This window comes from Poromitra crassiceps (genome assembly GCF_964638095.1).
Source record: "Poromitra crassiceps genome assembly, chromosome: 10".
Taxonomy (NCBI): Eukaryota; Metazoa; Chordata; class Actinopteri; order Beryciformes; family Melamphaidae; genus Poromitra; species Poromitra crassiceps.
Window position 1 is genome coordinate 44,696,829 of NC_139631.1, and position 19,760 is coordinate 44,716,588.

A 19,760-nucleotide genomic window follows, 5' to 3' on the forward strand; every position below is an offset into this window, starting at 1 on the left:
GCATCTCGCGTGCTACGCATGCTCGATTCCTAGCAGCTCGCCTACGCAGCTCAGCCACTGCACGGCCTCGCCCACAGCTCGGCTGCTGTGTGGCCTTGCCTGCCCTATTGGCGCACGCGCAATGTCTCCCCCTCTCTCTCCCTCAGTCTCTCCCCCTCTCTCCCTTGCCTCTCTCCCCCTCTCCCTCAGTCTCTCCCCATCTCTCTCCCTCAGTCTCTCTCGTGTGTGTGTGTCACTGATGACATCAGTGATGTCACAATGATGTCACAATGCCTATGTATTACATCATCACTGATGACATCATCACTGATGCCATCAAGATATAAGGGCAGCCGCAATCACAGACTCCACCACCTTTGCAGACACTCTGAACACCTTCTACACACGGTTTGATACCCTTGACCACTCTGCTGCCCATGGGCGTCGTTAGGCCTGGGTATTGGGAGCTAATAGCCCCGAATGTTGTATGAATAGCTCCGGATCTAAAAATAATAATAACAATAATAATATTTTAAAAAAAAAATAGCCCTGCCCCCAAGATCTATTCATCTGTCATTCATGCTTTAAAGCCCTCCAATCTAACAAACATAATATGATATAGACCTAGTTGATCATAAATGCAATAATTTGCTTCCTCTCTGTGACAAGTGACCTATAGAGGGAAGAGACATCAGTCTCATCACAGCGTTCACATTTTGCATTGAGGACAAACTTTGGGGACAGGTGTATTGAAGTGAATGGGGCAGGCATGGAAAGTCCCACTATAAACCATCATACAGTATCTGTGTTGTTTCACCTTTGATTGGAAAATGTTTCCACAGATTGCAAAATTTGAACGCTGTGATGTGAGTGATGTCTTTTCTTTCTTTATAGGTTCCTTGTCTGTCAATCAAGGCTAATTAACAATTCATGAATTTGCTATGGGGACTGCCTGGAACCCTCTCAAGGACCCTGGTGGTCTCCGGACCTGCACTTTGAGAATCACTGATCTATTCGGGGCCATTTGTCTGTTTGTTAGCAGGGGGAAGAACCTCTGCATGGGCCAATTTCCATGAAACTTGGTGGAAGGGTGTCACATGGTGTGGGTGATGTCACATGGGCCGAGGAAGAACCCATTACTTTTGGCAGCGGATCCGATCTGGGTTCAGTCAAGAGAGGGGGCGGGGCTAAGGAAAGGGGCCGTAACGAGGGATATGAGTCAGTCTGAGTCAGGGTCCGAGGGGGGGGGTGGGCGGAGTGGCTAGGTGTATCCGGGTGATGGGAGGGGGTGTGGTCAGGAAAGGGGCGGGGTTAGGGAAGGGGTCCGCAACTAGGGATATGAAGGTCATAGAGGGTCAGGGTTCGATTTTATTTGATTAGATTCTATTATGGATATTAAAAAAAACAATACAATCCAAGGGATAGCATGTGAAAGTGCAAACACTTATTTCCAACATGGTCTCTCTGTTGTTAAAAACAGGACATACAATACACCCAACATATAATGCACATTACAGGTTAATTAGGAAATAAACAATAGAAAGAAAAACAATAGATTTACAGTAAGTGCACAATTTCGTGGACAGGAGAGCCTCGCCAACTATTGTAGCTTACTCTGCAAGAATTTGTTCAGGAGGTTTTTAAAACCACTCAGAGAACTCGCCGTCTTCACTTCGTTGATCCGTCTCACAAAATTTGCATATCACAGCAGACTGGAGTATTGGCCTTTGGTGGAGGTCTGCTCTCTCTGAGTGCACTTGTAGTTTTCACTCTGAGACCCCCTCAGGCCCTCTGCAGGTCTGAGAGCCCCTCAGGCCTGCTACAGGCCACAGGCCCTCTGCAGGTCCTCTCAGGCCTGCCACAGGCCCTCTGCAGGTCCCTGGACCCCCTCAGGCCTGCCACAGGCCCTCTGCAGGTCCCTGGACCCCCTCAGGCCTGCCACAGGCCCTCTGCAGGTCCCTGGACCCCCTCAGGCCTGCCACAGGCCACAGGCCCTCTGCAGGTCCCCTCAGGCCTGCCACAGGCCCTCTGCAGGTCCCTGGACCCCCTCAGGCCTGCCACAGGCCCTCTGCAGGTCCCTGGACCCCCTCAGGCCTGCCACAGGCCCTCTGCAGGTCCCCTCAGGCCTGCCACAGGCCCTCTGCAGGTCCCTCGACCCCCTCAGGCCTGCCACAGGCCACAGGCCCTCTGCAGGTCCCTGGACCCCCTCAGGCCTGCCACAGGCCCTCTGCAGGTCCCTGGACCCCCTCAGGCCTGCCACAGGCCCTCTGCAGGTCCCTGGACCCCCTCAGGCCTGCCACAGGCCCTCTGCAGGTCCCTGGACCCCCTCAGGTCTGCCACAGGGCCCTCTGCAGGTCCCTGGACCCCACTTTGGCCAGCGCCGATGGAGATGGATGTGGCGTGTGAATTGCGCTCTCTGCTAACTTAATGGACAATACATAACGGAGCGTAGATTTACTCCGGCGAGCTTCAGTGGCATCAAAAACAGTCACTTAACGGGGCAGATTTATGGTGTTTGGGTAGCAAATTGGCCGGTGATGGTTCCCAGGCAGGACGTCCGGCTCCCTGCGGGGCGAGGGGCCGCGCTCTAATAGCGTCGCTCAATCACAGGCAGGAATATGAAGCATGGCCGCTCCGCCTGACAATTAGCAAAACAACACTGAGATATGAGAAGGGGGCTGAGGAACGCAGGGTTTAACACACATGCACACACACACATACACACACACACACACACACACACACACACAGGCAGCTCAGACATTTTCCACGCCACAGCAACAACCACTCCTCCCCAGTTCATGTAACAAAAAACAAGACCTATTCGTTTTCTTTTCACTCTCTCTCTCTCCCTACCTCTCCCTCCCTCCATCCCTCTCTCTCTCTCTCTCTTCTCACAACCTCTCCTCCTTTTCTTGGGGGGTGAAGTTAAACTGATAAATTAGACCTCATTTATTGGACAACAGTTTGAGTCGATACTCAGGAGCCTCCGCTGTGCAGCGGGCCCGGGCTCCAGAGCCGCTAATTGGTTCACTCTGTGTGGATGAGGGAAGGGGGGGGGGGGGGGGGGGGGGTGCTGGGAGGGGTGTGTTTAGGTGCCAGCAGCGGGGCGGGCGGGGCAGCAGCCAGCCCGGGCAGGCGGGCGGTGCGTTCGGCATGGCGGACAGTCAGCCGCACGCCAAAACGAAAACGGACGAGACAAGCGCTTGATTTGACAGCTGGGATGGGGTGGAGGGGTGGGAACGGGGGGGGGAGTCATGTATAGATTTTTGTGTCTGTTGTTTTGGCTTATTTGTGTGCTTCTTTTACTCAGTCAATCACATTTAATTGACACCGCTGGGCTGCCGGCGGCTCGCTGCATGACAGGCCGTTAATGCCAGAGGAGAGGAGAGAGAGGAGAGGAGGTTCTTCTGCCTGTGAAGGATGGAGAGGCTGGGGGGGGGGGGGGGGGAGGCGACGGTGGGAGGGGGGGGAGGACCGGGTGACAATTCCTCCGCCCGTCAACAGCATTAATTGATGTAACGACAGCGATGATGGATCCTAATAAAAACAACCTTTAAGAAAAAAGCTAATTAGATTGCGTCCTGCGCTTCCCGCGCGCCGATAAACACCATTCGTCTTCCTGCCGCCGCTTCGTCAGCCGCCGCCGCCATCAGCTGACATCACATGCAGATCAAACTCAAACGCTCATTTGCATTTTTGTCGGAGCGAAAAGATGCAGAGTTCTACAGAGGGCCCGGGAAGGACACTGGGAGAGGAAACAGTTATATTGAATCCACGATTTACTGTAACATGCGCACGTTTTAGTCCATTCGTGCACACGAGATACAATTTCAAAGTCGATTTCGTTAAACTGTGCAGTTTCAGAAAAAAATTCACAAAACATCTTTAAAATGTTAGAAAGTAAAGTTTGTTTGGGGCCATAACGTTTGTTTGGGACAATAGAGGTTGCATAAAACAGCTTTAAAATGTTAGAAAGTAACGTTTGTTTGTGGCGATAATGTTTGTTTGGGACGATAGAGGTTGCCTAAAGCAGCTTTAAAATGTTAGAAAGTAACGTTTGTTTGGGGCGATAACGTTTGTTTGGGGTGATAGAGGTTGCATAAAACAGCTTTAAAATGTTAGAAAGTAACGTTTGTTTGGGGCGATAATGTTTGTTTGGGGCAATAGAGGTTGCATAAAACAGCTTTAAAATGTTAGAAAGTAACGTTTGTTTGGGGCGATAATGTTTGTTTGGGGCAATAGAGGTTGCATAAAACAGCTTTAAAATGTTAGAAAGTAACGTTTGTTTGGGGCAATAGAGGTTGCATAAAACAGCTTTAAAATGTTAGAAAGTAACGTTTGTTTGTGGTGATAATGTTTGTTTGGGGCGATAGAGGTTGCATAAAGCAGCTTTAAAATGTTAGAAAGTAACGTTTGTGGCGATAACGTTTGTTTGGGGCGATAGAGGTTGCATAAAACAGCTTTAAAATGTTAGAAAGTAACATTTTGTTTGCGACTTGTTTTAGTGAAAGAAGTGGCTAATCATGCTAGAAAGCAATAAACACGTTTCACTTACACATCACTAAAAGTGTTCCATTAGTTTGTCCACAGGAAACTTTTAATCTGAAGGAGCTGAAGCAGGAAATGGAGTTTAAAATTACAGGCAATTTGACCTGCTCCGGGACAGAGTTTCTAAGTTACCTGCTGCAGGAAACAGGCATTCAGAGCGAGTGGGAATGATAGAGGTGACTTCTCCCTATTAGAAGTAAGTGTACCATCAAAATGATTTAAACACTGTTCTATTAAGGTAAAAAAAAAAAAAAAAATGGGGGCTTTAACATCAACTAGTGCAGTGCCCGTTCCCCTGTTCCAAGTCCATCGGACGGACAGTCCTGGAGATACGTGAAAGATGTAATCTTACTGGTCAAATTGCACGAAATTCAACAGTGCAATTTCTCTGCTTCCCAGCAGCGCACCCGCCAAGTTTGAAGTCAATCAGACGAACAGTTGTCGAAATGAACCGCATTTTGGTGGCGCTATGACTATATGTTTCTCCAAATTGCATGAAAAGTAGCACCACACCCCGTCGGGTTCTGATCAGCGCACTCCCCAAGTTTGGAGTGAATCGGACGAAGGGTTCTCGAGATAAACCGTTTTTTGTGTTGCCAGTTGGTGGTGCTATGTCGAATTGCACAAAATTTGGCACTGCAAATCCCAGCAGCACACTCCCCAAGTTTGAAGTCGATCAGATGAACAGTTCTCAAGATAAACTGTTTTCTTTGTTGCCAGTAGGTGGTGCTATGCTGAATTGCACGGAATTTGGCACTGCACTCTGTTGGGTTCCCAGAAGCACACTCCCCAAGTTTGAGGTCGATCGGATGAACAGACAGACAGACAGACAGATGGACAGATGGACGGACGGACGGACGGACGGACGGACGGACGGACGGACGGACGGACGGACAGACAGACACTGCTGGCATTATTGTATTGGATTAAAATGTTAAAGTAACCCTCCCAACCCTGCTGAGTTCAGACTCTGAACTGTTCTGAACTTGAGGCTGTGTTGTTCAGAACAAACTGAGCTGCAGCTCTCAGAGCTTCTGGTCTGCAGCAGAGGTTGATCCTCTTCAGGGAGGGGGAGAGGGCAGAAGGCAACAGGGCTGATGGGAAATGCAGTCTTAATGTGGAGAGAAACAACTAATAATACATACTGCTGAGATAGAGATGGACACATTAATTCAGTGGTTCTCAAAGTGGGTCCAGGGACCCCCAGGGGTCCTTGAGGGGGGGTTCCAGGGGGCCCCAGCTTAATTTCATCCATAAGTAACAATGACAGAATGTATGACTGTTTTGGTCATGGGTTTCATACACTTTCTGTAGCCTAATAAAACATCTAAAAGCAAAAATCTTATCAGATGGTGACCCTGGGACAAAATCTTATCAATGGGGGTCTGTGGTCTAATTTGTGTCAGTTTAGGGGTCCTTGATGTAAAAAAAAAACAAAAAAACATTTAGAACCACTGCATTGCGATATATATATTGATGTTTAATGCTACACGGAGCTCTATAGTGTAGTAATCAGGTTGATAGTGGGGTTCCCAAACTGCAGTCTGGGGACCTTCAGAGGCCCCTGGGCAGTTTCAGGAGGTCTCCACAGCAACATGAGCAGTAGTTTAGTTTCATTTCACTGTTATACGGGTTAAAAGTGAGAGAATGAATAGGAAACAGTGGTGTCAACACAATAACTGATATAGAAAATCACATTAGCCTTTTAACTAGATTTATCAATAGTGTAACGTATTAAAATACATTTTCATTTCAGTTACACATAGTTAGATACTAAACACACAGACACACACACACACACACACACACACACACACACACACACACACACACACACACACACACACACAGCATTCGGGATAGCCTATAACCTACATTTTCAGCTCATCTCTGTCCCACTCTGTCTATGCACTGTGTACAGGGTCATGTGATAACAGCACTGTGTACAGGGTCATGTGATAGCAGATAGATTGAGTCTAGCGTGGACTGCCTTTCCAGTACGTCAAAACACATGTAATCTCACGTGTGCCCTGTGTATAAATATCAAAACACATGTAATCTCACGTGTGCCCTGTGTATAAATATCAAAACACATGTAATCTCACGTGTGCCCTGTGTATAAATATCAAAACACATGTAATCTCACGTGTGCCCTGTGTATAAATATCAAAACAGATGTAATCTCAGATGTGCCCTGTGTATAAATATCAAAACACATGTAATCTCACGTGTGCCCTGTGTATAAATATCAAAACACATGTAATCTCACATGTGCCCTGTGTATAAATATCGTTGACTGTCTATCCATCGGTAAGCCTGTATAATGCATTGTACGGATGGATGTACAAGATTGTAGCTCTTTCAAAAATATATGTAAATACATTTACAGTAACAATACTTTGTTTTTCTTTACTCGTATTTATATTTCTGTCAACTTTCAGTTTTACTCCACTATATTTCCTAATTAAAATGTATACTTTTACTCCATTACATTTCCCCTATGCATCTTTACTCGTTACAACAAAATAGGCAATTTGTTTTCTTTTTGTATCAATATTTACTTTCAATACTTCAATACTTTTCAATACTTAAGTACATTTAATATCAGAAAATTACCTACTTTTGAATAAATATCAGATATTTTGAGACTTTGACTCAAGAGATATTCTAGGTTTGTCGGCTCTGTTGCAGCTGATCACACAACAACTCGTCAAGATGGATCAAACATGTATTTTATGTATATTATAATATTATTTTATTTATTTGTTTATTTGCCACTGTGAACCAAAAACAATGAAGTGACATCAACACTTTGGAACAAACTGAGAAATGGCCTGCTGCTGTGAGTATCCTGTCATATTTAACTGTCTTATGATATTTTTTTTTATAATTATTAGATTATTGTGTCATTATTGTTGCATGTCAGTTTATTGTAATTGTATCTTCCGTTGACCATCCTAATAATCGAAATACATGTTCTAAGTAACATTTTGTTGTGCAAACCTATGGGCTCAGAAATACAGGAAATGTTTTATTTGCATAATTGTCTATGGCAAACTTTAACGGATTTATTACAATTCTTAACTGGTTATTGGGGGGAAAGTACGGCATTTTTACATTATCCAACAGTGATGACATCATCAGCTGAAGCAGTACTCTAGATCATAGATAATCAAAGATAATCAGTTTACTGTCATAGAAGACTAAGGAAACCATAAATGATTCACATTTAAGAAGCTGGAACAAGATAATTTTTGTATTTTTCTTTCTTAAAAATTTATCAAAATGATTAACCGATTAACACAGAAACGTGGATCTACTGCTGAAAAACCATCCATGATGTTGAAATGATGTTTAGGCTGATAATCTTCTTTACATCGAAGCACTCATAATGTCAGAGATATGATACAGTATTAGATATTATTGTTTGTATACAAAACACATTCTTACATTCTGCATAGATGCTGTATTTTTTATTTTATTCGTTAATTTGACAGAAATAACGTGCGTTACACATTTCTGTGCCAAAGTTAAAGTTAAAGATTCAGTATATATAGGCTATGGCTCGTTTTCATCATCGTCATCGTCATCACTGGTCAGATGTTACCAAGAGCTAGAAGTCACATCAAATATTAAAACTCAAATCAGGACAACATCATGGCATCAGCATCAAGACGAGGTTAAGATCATGTATCCTCTGCTGTCAGAAAGCTCTCATCTCTAATTAGGAGGTTGTTGACACTTTGAGTCTGTTGCATCATATCTACATTAGGGCTGCACAATTAATCCAATCACAATCACAATCAAAATCGCAATATGGTCAAGTGCAATATCCAAATTACAGGATCCTGCAATTATTTGATAAAGGTAAAATGTGTCACAACACAACATAACATTAGAGGAAGCATTGTGGTGCTACAGAGATGCCCCGGGCAACAAATCAAATTCTCCAGATGTAAGGGAACATGCTTGTTTGGTTCAGATCCCAGTAAAAATCACATCACATTTTTATTTTATTTTTCAGTTAAAATGAAATATAAAAATTACCATTCTTACTAAAACCATATCACATATCGCAATATTTCTCAGTATAATCACAATATGACTTTTTTTTCATATCGTGCCGCCCTATTTGGTATATTCTAATTTCAATTCTATTTGTCTTTACTGTGTCTTATCATTTCGACAGGGATCATTCAAATCAGTGGAGTCTGGGGACCACCAGGGGTGCTTGAGGGGGTTCCAGGGGGTGCCCAAATTGCTGAAATGTTAAACTTCACCATTATTTAATTTACAAGTTAACACAATTATGTAGAAAAATGACTGTTTTGATCGTAGTTTTACTTTCACTTACAAAATCATATCTAACAATAAAAATATTGTCAGATTTGTTTCGAGAGACCAAATCACATCCGAAAATTAGCTCTACATCAGACTTGTGATGCAGATGGCTTGGTGTGTGGCCAGCAGGGGGCAGCGTTGCTGTTTGCTGCTGCCTGGGAGCAAACTCAGCAGCTCCAGTCGGCAGCGAGCGGAGCAGCGCGTGCTCTTTACAGCCGCCTGGCATTTAGGCCCAACTCCTCCGACTGTCACACAGTCGATTCTGTTGATCCCAGCACCCAAACAGCAGTGGCTTGTTAGTGTGTGTGTGTGTGTGTGTGTGTGTGTGTGTGCGTGTGCGTGCGTGCGTGCGTGCGTGCGTGCGTGTGTGTGTGTGTCTATGTGCGTGGGAAGTGTGTGTGTGTGTGTGTGTGCGTGCGTGCATGCATGTGTCTATGTGCGTGGGAAGTGTGTGTGTGTGTGTGTGTGTCTATGTGCGTGGGAAGTGTGTGTGTGTATGTGTGTGTGTGTGTGTGTGCGTGTGTCTGTGTGTGTGTGTGTGTGCGTGTGTCTATGTGCGTGGGAAGTGTGTTTGTGTGTGTGTGTGTGTGTGTGTGTGTGTGTGTGTGTGTGTGTGTGTGTGTGTGTGTGTGTGTGTGTCTATGTGTGTGGGGAGTGCGTGCAGCGTGCACAGTGTGTGTTTCTGTGACTCTCAGGGCAGACACAGAGGAGAGAGAGGAGACAAACTCCCGCCTCCATTTCAATCCTATTTTAATTTGACAGCGAGCGTTTGTGGCGTGTTCGGCCTTGTTTCCTGTGCGGAGAGTTTCTGACCCGGCAGACGAGACGAGTCCGGAAAATGTCAGAAATCCCGCGAGCGCCTCAGAGAAAGAGACGATGGATTTTCCCAATTTCTTACAAGTTGACTTTGTGAAGCCGATTTGCTCTATAATAAATGTGAAGCGTTTTCCACGGCTCACATAGGCTGTGACTCTGAATGAACTGAAAACACCTTCTTAACATGACTGTTTCTTACATGACAGACAATCTGTTGCCTGAATATATTATCAGTCAGTTTATCCATCAGCTCTTGACTTTGACTATTTCTTTCTCCGGGGATGTAAAGAAAAAATAATTATCTTTATATTATTATTATATTAGAGTTATCTTTTCTATTTAGCCATCCACAAACGTGACATTTCGAGTGACTGCTCTTCTTCAGACATGATCTGATCTTCAGATTCTTCAGACATGATCTGAAGAATCTGAAGATCATGCTGAAGAAGAGCAGTCACTCGAAACATCACGTTTGTGGATGGCTAAATAAAAAAAGATAAGGGGAGCTACCGTGTGCAGGCCTTATTTCTTCTTTGTAGCCTCTTTTGTGGTTCCTGCACCTGCTTTATTTTGTTGGATGTGCACGACTGCTTCAATAAGTTTCTCTGAGGATGAACCATCATCCAAAGTGTCTTGTGGTTTGTTGTTGCTGTATTCTCCAGGCCGGTGATAGGTACAGGCTCAACACACATAGCCTACTATAGAAACATCTAAGACACAATGTATTAACTAAAAAAAGGGTGTCATTTTAAACAGTGAAGTCAAGTTAAAAAAAAAATGTTCTCACTACAATGAAACGACTACTAAGACTTTTTAGAAGCCCCAGTATGCAGAAATATTCAAATAGAAGGCGAAAATAACACATTTATAAGTTACTGCATGTTTTGATCAAAAACGGCATGAGATTAGTATAAAGTGGGCATGTCTGTAAAGGGGAGTCTCATGGGTACCAATAGAACCAGTCTCATTCAGATATCTTGAGGTAAGAGATCAAAGGGCCCCTTTGAATATGGCCATGCCAGTTTTTCCCTCGCCAAAATTGAGCCTAACTTTGGGAGCGTTATTTAGTCCCCTTCCTGACAAGCTAGCATGACATGGTGGTACCAGTGGATGCAGGTTGGTACCAGTGGACAGGCTGGTACCAGTGGACAGGCTGGTACCAGTGGACAGGTTGGTACCAGTGGACAGGTTGGTACCAGTGGATGCAGGTTGGTACCAGTGGACAGGTTGGTACCAGTGGATGACATGGCTGGTACCAGTGGACAGGTTGGTACCAGTGGATGCAGGTTGGTACCAGTGGACAGGTTGGTACCAGTGGACAGGCTGGTACCAGTGGACAGGTTGGTACCAGTGGACAGGCTGGTACCAGTGGACAGGTTGGTACCAGTGGATGACATGGCTGGTACCAGTGGACAGGCTGGTACCAGTGGACAGGTTGGTACCAGTGGACAGGTTGGTACCAGTGGATGACATGGCTGGTACCAGTGGACAGGTTGGTACCAGTGGATGACATGGCTGGTACCAGTGGACAGGTTGGTACCAGTGGACAGGTTGGTACCAGTGGACAGCGCTGGTACCAGTGGACAGGTTGGTACCAGTGGACAGGTTGGTACCAGTGGACAGCGCTGGTACCAGTGGACAGGTTGGTACCAGTGGATGCAGGTTGGTACCAGTGGATGCAGTTTCAGAGGAAATCAGTATCTTCACTCCAGCTTTAAAAATGAGTCCACTACAGCCTCTGAAACATGTCATGTCAGCCGCTCCTGCAAAAAGGACACTTCTTCTCTGCTGTATACAGTATATGCATGTAGTGTTAAAGTTGTGTGAACTGTCACCGTTTTTCAAATGAAGTGAATTTAGTCAAAAGTACAGCCTGCTAGAGTGAGACACTCAATGCTGGCTCCATAGGGCCCCATTATAAAGGCTGAAAAAGCCCCCAGCATAAACTGCAATTTCTCAAACAGTACAAAGGATCAATTAAAGCTGAATTGAGGTGATAGAGTCCTAAAAAGTGGTTACTCGTTTAAAGTTTAAATTGAGTGTCTAGCGTAAGTATGAAGGAGTAGTTACGCCGGCAGTTGCCCCCAATAAGCCATTCGTTTACCAACACTGAACTTGCAAGAATGTGAGTTTACATGAATGACTGGATTACCAGGCTAACTCAATGGACCCAGGAATTAACAGTACGTCGCCCGCAGCTGTTTTTGTGTTGCGTTTAAGGCCGGAGTTTTAGTTGGGACTTTGCCCAGTGCGAGACAATGTGTGCTGTCAGTCATGGTTTAGGATGAGCTGTCTATAGATGCAGGTACAGAGAAACCTCTGATCAGTCATTCTCCCTGCCTCTCAGCGTTCTCTCCTCCTGAATGAAATAATAGTGAAATAAAACTCTCATTTTGCTGAGGATCCCCCCCCCCCCCCCCGGGAGCCTCTTAAGGACCCCTGAGGGTCCCCAGACCCCACTTTGGGAACCATTGGTCTGGCCCACGTTTACAGCCTCCGGTAATGATGCTTGTTTGTCCAGTGACATTAGCGCTGTCACATGAGCCACTGGAGACACAGCAGAGCATCACTAATACCCAACCCCACGAGACGCAGGCAGACCATCATCACTAATACCCAACCCCACGAGACGCAGGCCGCGGCGGGCCGATCCATACTACCGCCGGCCCGCCCCCCCCCCCGCCTGGCCCAGAGAGAAAAGTACTTTTAAACTCATACACACCATCTTTAATGCTCAGAGAGCTACACGGGCGTTTTGGGGGATTCACACTACAGCAAAAGGATATTTGGTTGTAATAGTCGGCAAATGTTAGAACGTCGATGATGTTGCTGAAAGAAATGAGCATTAGAGAGTTTTTCAAGGGGAGAAAAACTCCCTGTATGCAGAGCATGTACTGAACAATCCCTGTGATATTTGTGGCCAAGTTGGATTCATTCCAGTGTTACACTACTGACAATGAAAAGAACTGCGGTCAGTCAGTCAGTGCCAGTGGAATTATTTTGCTGCATTGTCTCTTGAGGGCAATAGAGACACTGCGTAACACGTCATCATTGAGAAACCACGCCCAAGACGGGGGAAAACACAAACTCCTGAGTCCTGTCCAATCCTGGCGTTCTCCTATGTCACGTGGATGGTTGCGTGTTGCACCAAAAGATCGTATAGCCTATACAGAAGATGAACACTCCAACTTACTTCTTGACAGCTAGATCCACATTTTTCTTCTCGCCAATTCTCAATGGCTTCCTTGTTTTGCTCAGGAGTACAAAAAAACTTTAACTGGCGATTTTTTACATTCATTTTCTGCGCAGCCCACCACACAACAGCTTTTAGCTATGTTTAATTCAAGGAAAATGACGCTGGTGTGTGGAAATGAACGGAGCTCTTCCCCCGTGATGGGCGTGGCCTATTACATGCAGTGTCTCTATAGCCTACTTTCCATACAATATCGGTAGGGGGTGCTGTACACAGAAAGCTGCCCGCTGCTCCTGGCTGCCCCCTGGAGGAAGGATATGCCTCGATGGGATAAATGCAGATAATGTATTTCACGGCGCCACTCAGCATGTCCCCCGTCGACATGCGTGTGCATCCGTTGTGTTTGTGACAATACAGACACGCTTGTCCTTCCCTGTTTCATTTAACTTTACATTTTAACACAAGTTGTTGGCTACGGTCTCGTGACGTAGGGGAAAAAATGAAAAAAGTGGCGCTCGGGTGGTCAAAACATGAGAACAAATGAGGAAAAAGGGACATGAAGGGGTGTAAAGTGGACTTTTCAGATGGAGGAACTTTGGTGCAGTTTAAAGTTGAGTGAATTTGCCGTATTTTTCTAACATCAACCGTGTTTTTCTGTCTGAATTTCCGCAGAGTCCGTCAGTCTGAGTCCTCCTCAACCCTAACCATCCTTCAATAGTTTGTATTTTCAGCTTCTTCACCCCAACTTTACATTGTTCATTAGCCGGGCTTTACGTTCTTCATTACCCCAGCTTTACGTTCATTACCCCAGCTTTATGTTCATTACCCCAGCTTTACGTTCATTACCCCAGCTTTATGTTCATTACCCCAGCTTTGCCTTCATTACCCCAGCTTTATGTTCATTACCCCAGCTTTACATTCATTACCCCAGATTTACGTTCATTACCCCCAGCTTTACGTTCATTACCCCAGCTTTACGCTCATTATCCCAGCTTTACGTTCATTACCCCAGCTTTATGTTCATTACCCCAGCTTTACGTTCTTCATTACCCAGCTTTAAGTTAATTACCTTAGCTTTACGTTGTTCATTACCCCAGCTTTACGTTCTTCATTACCCAGCTTTAAGTTCATTACCTTAGCTTTACGTTCTACATTAACCCAGCTTTTCGTTCTTCATTACCCCGCTTCAAGTTAATTACCTTAGCTTTACGTTCATTGCCCCAGCTTTACGTTCTTCATTACCCCGCTTCAAATTCATTACCTTAGCTTTACGTTGTTCGTTACCCCCGCTTTAAGGTCATTACATTCATTACCCCAGCTGTACGTTCTTCATTACCCCAGCTTTATGTTCATTACCTTCATTACCCAAGCTTTACGTTCTTCATTACCCCAGCTTTAAGTTCATTACCTTAGCTTCACGTTGTTCATTACCTCAGCTTTACTCCTTCATTACCCCAGCTTTACGTTTTTCATCACCCCAGCTTTAAGTTCATTACCTTCATTACCCCAGCTTTATGTTCATTAGCTTCATTACACAAGCTTTACATTCTTCATTACCGCAGCTTTAAATTCATTGCCTTAGCTTTACACTGTTCATTACCTCAGCTTTACGTTTCATTACCCCATCTTTACATTCTTCATTACCCCAGCTTTAAGTTCATTACCTTCATTACCCCAGCTTTACACTCTTCGTTAACCCAGCTTTACATTCTTCGTTACCCCTGCTTTACGTTCTTCATTACCCCAGCTTTACGTTCTTCATTACCCCAGCTTTATGTCCTTCATTACCCAAGCTTTACGTTCTTCATTACCCAAGCTTTCATTACCCAAGCTTTACGTTCTTCATTACCCACGCTTTACGCTCTTCATTACCCCAGCTTTACATTCTTCATTACCCAAGCTTTACGTTCTTCATTACCCCAGCTTTACGTTATTCATTACCCAAGCTTTACGCTCTCATTACCCCAGCTTTTCATTCTTCATTACCCACGCTTTACGCTCTTCATTACCCCAGCTTTACGTTCTTCATTACCCAAGCTTTACGTTCTTCAGTACCCCAGCTTTACATTCTTCATTACCCCAGCTTTACGTCCTTCATTACCCAAGCTTTACATGCTTCATTACCCCAGCATTATGTTCTTCATTACCCCAGCTTTATGTCCTTCATTACCCAAGCTTTACGTTCTTCATCACCCAAGCTTTATCTTCTTCATTACCCCAGCTTTATGTCCTTCATTACCTAAGCTTTACGTTCTTCATTACCCGAGCTTTACATTCTTCATTACCCACGCTTTACTCTTCATTACCCCAGCTTTACGTTCTTCATTACCCAAGCTTTATGTTCTTCAGTACCACAGCTTTACGTTCTTCATTACCCCAGCTTTACGTCCTTCATTACCCAAGCTTTACATGCTTCATTACCCCAGCATTACGTTCTTCAATACCCAAGCTTTACGTTCTTCATTACCCCAGCTTTACGTTCTTCATTACCCCAGCTTTATGTTCTTCATTACCCCAGCTTTATGTCCTTCATTACCCAAGCTTTACGTTCTTCATCACCCAAGCTTTATCTTCTTCATTACCCCAGCTGTATGTCCTTCATTACCTAAGCTTTACATTCTTCATTACCCAAGCTTTACATTCTTCAATACCCCTGCTTTACATTCTTCATTACCCAAGCTTTACATTCTTCATTACCCAAGCTTTACGTTCTTCATTACTCAAGCTTTACGTTCTTTATCACCCAAGCTTTATCTTCTTCATTACCCCAGCTTTATGTCCTTCATTACCTAAGCTTTACGTTCTTCATTACCCGAGCTTTACGTTCTTCATTACCCAAACTTTACATTCTTCATTACCCAAGCTTTACGTCCTTCATTTCCCAAGCTTTACGTTCTTCATTATCCCAGCTTTATGTTCTTCATTACCCAAGCTTTACATTCTTCATTACCCCAGCTTTACATTAATTACCCAAGCTTTACGTTCTTCATTACCCAAGCTTTACGTTCTTCATTACGCCAGCTTTACGTTCTTCATTACCCAAGCTTTATGTTCTTCATTACCCAAGCTTTACGTCCTTCATTACCCCAGCTTTATGTTCTTCATTACCCAAGCTTAACGTTCTTCATTACCCAAGGTTACGTTCTTCATTACCCAAGCTTTACGTCCATTACCCCAGGTTTACATCCTTCATTACCCAAGCTTTACGTTCTTCATTACCCAAGCTTTACATCCTTCATTACCCCAGCTTTACGTTCTTCATTACCCAAGCTTTACGTTCTTCATTACCCCAGCTTTACATCCTTCATTACCCAAGCTTTACGTTCTTCATTACCCAAGCTTTACGGACAAATGTGCAGCTTTATTGGCATAGCTGCCTGTAAAATCAGCAGCGGTCAGAGCCGGGCGAGAGACTAACCTTTAAACAGAGAGAGTTTGTACTTAGAGGAGAGCTGGGCGTTCAGACGGTAAACAGGAGGCAGCCAGCGGTCCAGAAACACACAGCATCATTATTTTACTGTGCGCACACACACACACACACACACACACACACACACACACACACACACACACACACACACACACACACACACACACACACACACACACACAGGCCTACACACTCACAAACAAGCACAATCTGTCTCTTTTTTTAACCCCCCAATTGTAGCATTTCCAGTATTGCTCTTTGCAGTGTGTGTGTCAGTGTGTGTGTGTGTGTGTGTGTGTGTGTGTGTGTGTGTGTGTGTGTGTGTGTGTATTTATTGGGGAGCGACGGCTCCTTTAACCTCGCCCATCGACCGCCCAGCGCTCCCATTAAAGGCTGACTGGGACGTCCGCTGGGAGAGAGGGGCTCTGCACACAGGGTGAGTGTGTGTGTGTGTGTGTGTGTGAGAGAGAGAGAGATGTGTGTGTGTGTGTGTGTGTGTGCACTTCCATGCTTCTGTGTTAATAGTAAGTTGTGTATTTGTTTTCTGAATGGATGTGTTCCTGAGTGTGTATGCTTTAGTTTGATTGTCCCTTGATGTGTGTATCTGTGTGTGCAGCGTGTGCACAGTACACCTAGTTGAGTTTAATACCTGGGAAGTGAGGACATGTTGGCCGGTCCTCTGTCACACACCTTCAAAGGGCTGTTTGAATGCTTTATGTCAATGATGTCCTCACTGGGATAGATGTAGCCTACTGGCTTGTGTGTGTGTGTGTGTGTGTGTGTGTGTGTGTGTGTGTCCCTCATGTGGCTCAGGAGTGTTATTTGGTGTAAATAGCAGCTCATTACAACTCAGCAGACACACGCTTCACTGGCTGTGTGTGTGTGTGTGTGTGATAGTCTGTGTGTGTGTGTTAGACAGTCTGTGTGTGTGACAGTCTGTGTGTGTGTGTGTGTGTGTGAGAGAGAGAGAGAGTCTCTGTGTGTGTGTGTGTGTGTGTGTGTGTGTGTGTGTATGTGTCTCGGGGGATCCTATCAACCTGACAACAGTTCAAGGCGACAGTTTATTTTGAGGGTGTAAAATGTTTTGTCTCACACACACACACACACACACACACACACACACACACACACACACACACACACACCCATCCATCTATGGAGGCAGAGAAGCACTTCACATAAGGCACTGCTGTCCACACACACACACACACACACACACACACACACACACACACACACACACACACACACACACACACACACACACACACACACACACACACACACACACACACACACACACACACACACACACACACACACACACACACACACACACGCACCTACCCCTTTCACACCAAGGGTCCAAGTAGGCTCATTCCCAGGTTGATTTTGGGTGTGAAAGGGTTAACCCCCCAGTATCACCAATCTGTATGATTCATATCCGAGAAAAATATAATACGTTTCCGGGCAAATGTTTAGTTCCAAGATGGAGCTAGCAGAAGATGGAGCTAGCAGAAGATGGAGCTAGCAGAAGATGGAGCTAGCAGAAGGTGTTTTTGTGAAAAGGATTTGGAATTTCTGTCACGATCTCTGTACCATGTTCTGTTTAAACAGCAGCTCCTCAATTCCACAAAGGATCATGGGTAGGCTAATGTAGCTTTCAGCTATCGTATTGTATTGTTGAGGTATCAAGGACACTTTTTGTGTGTTTTTGTGTTGAGAAATGTTAAAGATATCATTTAAATCCAAGGTTATGTTTCGGCTTCTGTGCTCCCGAGTCCTGACTGACGGTCAGAGCTTTCCCGAACACGTCAGCAAGGTCGAAACAGCCGCATGCATATAATCATGCGTTCCTTTATCGCAAAATAACTGGATGTGTTAGCGTTCCATTTGCAGAAAACTGGAGCTGGGAAGATCACTGTTCACTGGTCAGATCCAGTCGCTAGCCAGGCTAGCCATTGTTAGCAATAACAGTTGATTAACACTGCAGCCTCATGTCCACACAGATAGAAGTTAGGCAGTGCTGTGTGTACAGCTGATTTAATGAGACACAAACAAGACAGAAGTGCTAAACAACATTACTACGATTATAACTACTGTTGTTGCGCGGCGCAGCCATCTTGGATTTTTTTAGGTCGGGGCTGCTGAGGCTCCTACGAGTTTGGAATGGGAAATACCAGCTCTGGTGACGTCACCGTCCCAGCTCATGACCTTTGAACCGTAAGATTTACCAGTTCCCAGTTATAAAGGAATGCACGATAAGACTCCATAGCTCCGCGTACAAAATGTGACTTTGGTGCACACTGCACATATTTTCAAAGTGAAACCTGGTGCTATTTGTATGCCATTGTGTGAGACTGGGCTACAACATGAGTTTACTAATAGATGGTCAAGCTATACAGCTACAAACTGTGAAGCTTTCAGTTGCAATAACTAGAAAGTGTGCATCATTTGTTACATCATTATTACTTTGCCAAATTGTTTCTTCATTAGTTCTGTGTCATTTGGATTATTGCTCTGTGGTCTAAGGGTCTACTAGTTACAAGTAGCACAAAACAAGGCAGCAAGGCTGGTCCTGGGTTACGGGTAGTGTCCTCTAGAGAGTGGCGTCAGCGGAGGACCAAAATGCGTGACTCATTAGCCAATCAACAGCCAGGAATGGGTCTCGCGCTACTTTTGAATGCTAAAATAAAGCTGATAATGTAGCCTACAATTTGATTCAAGATACCCCCCCCCCCCCCAAAAAAAAAACTGTCCATTTTGCTGCACCTCGACAGTGCTGCTTAATCCAGCACCTTACTTCCTGGAACTCTTGAGAGTAACAAAAACTGGTCCATTGGAGTGAATGGAGATGTCGCAACTCTTCTTACACGGCTCTGGTCCCGGGGTGCTCCCCTAGGTCCAGCGTAGCTGACATGCATATTAGTATTTTATGGTTAGTGTTGAGAAAAGGCTAACGGCCAACATACTCATACTTTTTTTGGAGTTACTCAAAATCAAACTCCCAAATTTATTTTCAATAACATAATTTATAGTCCAGGGATTCACACACACACACACACACACACACACACACACACACACACACACACACACACACACACACACACACACACACACGGGCAAGTGCTGGTGAGATGACTTTACCCAGACCAAAAACTACATGGAGGTCATCACATTACGCTTTTATCCAAAGCGACTTACAAAAACTTGTTTTTTAAGGTACATGAAGGTCCATAGGCACTTGGAATGGTCTACCATGCAACATTTGTTCCATTAAAGGGAGAACTTGTTTTAAAAGGATGCTCAGAGCACATTTACACTCACTCACACTATCACACACATAACTCTGTTTATCACATCACTTTTCCACCCATGATTTATTTTCTATAGTCGTATTGACCAAATATTAGATAGCTAGCTGACCATGCTAATGTTCGTCTTAGC